This window comes from Euprymna scolopes, chromosome 6 (assembly GCF_053919585.1).
Source record: "Euprymna scolopes isolate OS-2025 chromosome 6, ASM5391958v1, whole genome shotgun sequence".
NCBI classification, from domain to species: domain Eukaryota; kingdom Metazoa; phylum Mollusca; class Cephalopoda; order Sepiida; family Sepiolidae; genus Euprymna; species Euprymna scolopes.
Window position 1 is genome coordinate 16,364,601 of NC_136487.1, and position 4,684 is coordinate 16,369,284.

Here is a 4,684-nt window from a genome sequence, read left to right on the forward strand (position 1 = left end):
AAATTATCTTACTCGCTACTTAATTTAGCTGAAATAATGCGAAGCTCGCGATTTGTTTACAAACAAACGTTTGAGCCCTCTACGAGTAGCAGACGAATGTTTATTTAAATAATCGTTCTGACAAGTTAATTTCGGCCACCGATTCCGTAGTCAAGGGGATAGGACTGCCGACTGTCATCACGACGGTTCTAGGTTCGATCCTCGGCTTGGGAGAGGTGTTAGTCTAGCGGCACTGATGAGTTGTGATACAACGAAACAGGTCTGTATGTCGATGACTAAAATATATTTTATAAAGCTCCCCTCTTTGGTAGAGCACTCTTGTAAATTATCTTACTCGCTACTTAATTTAGCTGAAATAATGCAAAGCTCGCGATTTGTTTACAAACAAACGTTTGAGCCCTCTACGAGTAGCAGACGAATGTTTATTTAAATAATCGTTCTGACAAGTTAATTTCGGCCACCGATTCCGTAGTCAAGGGGATAGGACTGCCGACTGTCATCACGACGGTTCTAGGTTCGATCCTCGGCTTGGGAGAGGTGTTAGTCTAGCGGCACTGATGAGTTGTGATACAACGAAACAGGTCTGTATGTCGATGACTAAAATATATTTTATAAAGCTCCCCTCTTTGGTAGAGCACTCTTGTAAATTATCTTACTCGCTACTTAATTTAGCTGAAATAATGCGAAGCTCGCGATTTGTTTACAAACAAACGTTTGAGCCCTCTACGAGTAGCAGACGAATGTTTATTTAAATAATCGTTCTGACAAGTTAATTTCGGCCACCGATTCCGTAGTCAAGGGGATAGGACTGCCGACTGTCATCACGACGGTTCTAGGTTCGATCCTCGGCTTGGGAGAGGTGTTAGTCTAGCGGCACTGATGAGTTGTGATACAACGAAACAGGTCTGTATGTCGATGACTAAAATATATTTTATAAAGCTCCCCTCTTTGGTAGAGCACTCTTGTAAATTATCTTACTCGCTACTTAATTTAGCTGAAATAATGCGAAGCTCGCGATTTGTTTACAAACAAACGTTTGAGCCCTCTACGAGTAGCAGACGAATGTTTATTTAAATAATCGTTCTGACAAGTTAATTTCGGCCACCGATTCCGTAGTCAAGGGGATAGGACTGCCGACTGTCATCACGACGGTTCTAGGTTCGATCCTCGGCTTGGGAGAGGTGTTAGTCTAGCGGCACTGATGAGTTGTGATACAACGAAACAGGTCTGTATGTCGATGACTGAAATATATTTTATAAAGCTCCCCTCTTTGGTAGAGCACTCTTGTAAATTATCTTACTCGCTACTTAATTTAGCTGAAATAATGCGAAGCTCGCGATTTGTTTACAAACAAACGTTTGAGCCCTCTACGAGTAGCAGACGAATGTTTATTTAAATAATCGTTCTGACAAGTTAATTTCGGCCACCGATTCCGTAGTCAAGGGGATAGGACTGCCGACTGTCATCACGACGGTTCTAGGTTCGATCCTCGGCTTGGGAGAGGTGTTAGTCTAGCGGCACTGATGAGTTGTGATACAACGAAACAGGTCTGTATGTCGATGACTAAAATATATTTTATAAAGCTCCCCTCTCTGGTAGAGCACTCTTGTAAATTATCTTACTCGCTACTTAATTTAGCTGAAATAATGCGAAGCTCGCGATTTGTTTACAAACAAACGTTTGAGCCCTCTACGAGTAGCAGACGAATGTTTATTTAAATAATCGTTCTGACAAGTTAATTTCGGCCACCGATTCCGTAGTCAAGGGGATAGGACTGCCGACTGTCATCACGACGGTTCTAGGTTCGATCCTCGGCTTGGGAGAGGTGTTAGTCTAGCGGCACTGATGAGTTGTGATACAACGAAACAGGTCTGTATGTCGATGACTAAAATATATTTTATAAAGCTCCCCTCTTTGGTAGAGCACTCTTGTAAATTATCTTACTCGCTACTTAATTTAGCTGAAATAATGCGAAGCTCGCGATTTGTTTACAAACAAACGTTTGAGCCCTCTACGAGTAGCAGACGAATGTTTATTTAAATAATCGTTCTGACAAGTTAATTTCGGCCACCGATTCCGTAGTCAAGGGGATAGGACTGCCGACTGTCATCACGACGGTTCTAGGTTCGATCCTCGGCTTGGGAGAGGTGTTAGTCTAGCGGCACTGATGAGTTGTGATACAACGAAACAGGTCTGTATGTCGATGACTAAAATATATTTTATAAAGCTCCCCTCTTTGGTAGAGCACTCTTGTAAATTATCTTACTCGCTACTTAATTTAGCTGAAATAATGCGAAGCTCGCGATTTGTTTACAAACAAACGTTTGAGCCCTCTACGAGTAGCAGACGAATGTTTATTTAAATAATCGTTCTGACAAGTTAATTTCGGCCACCGATTCCGTAGTCAAGGGGATAGGACTGCCGACTGTCATCACGACGGTTCTAGGTTCGATCCTCGGCTTGGGAGAGGTGTTAGTCTAGCGGCACTGATGAGTTGTGATACAACGAAACAGGTCTGTATGTCGATGACTAAAATATATTTTATAAAGCTCCCCTCTTTGGTAGAGCACTCTTGTAAATTATCTTACTCGCTACTTAATTTAGCTGAAATAATGCGAAGCTCGCGATTTGTTTACAAACAAACGTTTGAGCCCTCTACGAGTAGCAGACGAATGTTTATTTAAATAATCGTTCTGACAAGTTAATTTCGGCCACCGATTCCGTAGTCAAGGGGATAGGACTGCCGACTGTCATCACGACGGTTCTAGGTTCGATCCTCGGTTTGGGAGAGGTGTTAGTCTAGCGGCACTGATGAGTTGTGATACAACGAAACAGGTCTGTATGTCGATGACTAAAATATATTTTATAAAGCTCCCCTCTTTGGTAGAGCACTCTTGTAAATTATCTTACTCGCTACTTAATTTAGCTGAAATAATGCGAAGCTCGCGATTTGTTTACAAACAAACGTTTGAGCCCTCTACGAGTAGCAGACGAATGTTTATTTAAATAATCGTTCTGACAAGTTAATTTCGGCCACCGATTCCGTAGTCAAGGGGATAGGACTGCCGACTGTCATCACGACGGTTCTAGGTTCGATCCTCGGCTTGGGAGAGGTGTTAGTCTAGCGGCACTGATGAGTTGTGATACAACGAAACAGGTCTGTATGTCGATGACTAAAATATATTTTATAAAGCTCCCCTCTTTGGTAGAGCACTCTTGTAAATTATCTTACTCGCTACTTAATTTAGCTGAAATAATGCGAAGCTCGCGATTTGTTTACAAACAAACGTTTGAGCCCTCTACGAGTAGCAGACGAATGTTTATTTAAATAATCGTTCTGACAAGTTAATTTCGGCCACCGATTCCGTAGTCAAGGGGATAGGACTGCCGACTGTCATCACGACGGTTCTAGGTTCGATCCTCGGCTTGGGAGAGGTGTTAGTCTAGCGGCACTGATGAGTTGTGATACAACGAAACAGGTCTGTATGTCGATGACTAAAATATATTTTATAAAGCTCCCCTCTTTGGTAGAGCACTCTTGTAAATTATCTTACTCGCTACTTAATTTAGCTGAAATAATGCGAAGCTCGCGATTTGTTTACAAACAAACGTTTGAGCCCTCTACGAGTAGCAGACGAATGTTTATTTAAATAATCGTTCTGACAAGTTAATTTCGGCCACCGATTCCGTAGTCAAGGGGATAGGACTGCCGACTGTCATCACGACGGTTCTAGGTTCGATCCTCGGCTTGGGAGAGGTGTTAGTCTAGCGGCACTGATGAGTTGTGATACAACGAAACAGGTCTGTATGTCGATGACTAAAATATATTTTATAAAGCTCCCCTCTTTGGTAGAGCACTCTTGTAAATTATCTTACTCGCTACTTAATTTAGCTGAAATAATGCGAAGCTCGCGATTTGTTTACAAACAAACGTTTGAGCCCTCTACGAGTAGCAGACGAATGTTTATTTAAATAATCGTTCTGACAAGTTAATTTCGGCCACCGATTCCGTAGTCAAGGGGATAGGACTGCCGACTGTCATCACGACGGTTCTAGGTTCGATCCTCGGCTTGGGAGAGGTGTTAGTCTAGCGGCACTGATGAGTTGTGATACAACGAAACAGGTCTGTATGTCGATGACTAAAATATATTTTATATTTTATAAAGCTCCCCTCTTTGGTAGAGCACTCTTGTAAATTATCTTACTCGCTACTTAATTTAGCTGAAATAATGCGAAGCTCACGATTTGTTTACAAACAAACGTTTGAGCCCTCTACGAGTAGCAGACGAATGTTTATTTAAATAATCGTTCTGACAAGTTAATTTCGGCCACCGATTCCGTAGTCAAGGGGATAGGACTGCCGACTGTCATCACGACGGTTCTAGGTTCGATCCTCGGCTTGGGAGAGGTGTTAGTCTAGCGGCACTGATGAGTTGTGATACAACGAAACAGGTCTGTATGTCGATGACTAAAATATATTTTATAAAGCTCCCCTCTTTGGTAGAGCACTCTTGTAAATTATCTTACTCGCTACTTAATTTAGCTGAAATAATGCGAAGCTCGCGATTTGTTTACAAACAAACGTTTGAGCCCTCTACGAGTAGCAGACGAATGTTTATTTAAATAATCGTTCTGACAAGTTAATTTCGGCCACCGATTCCGTAGTCAAGGGGATAGGACTGCC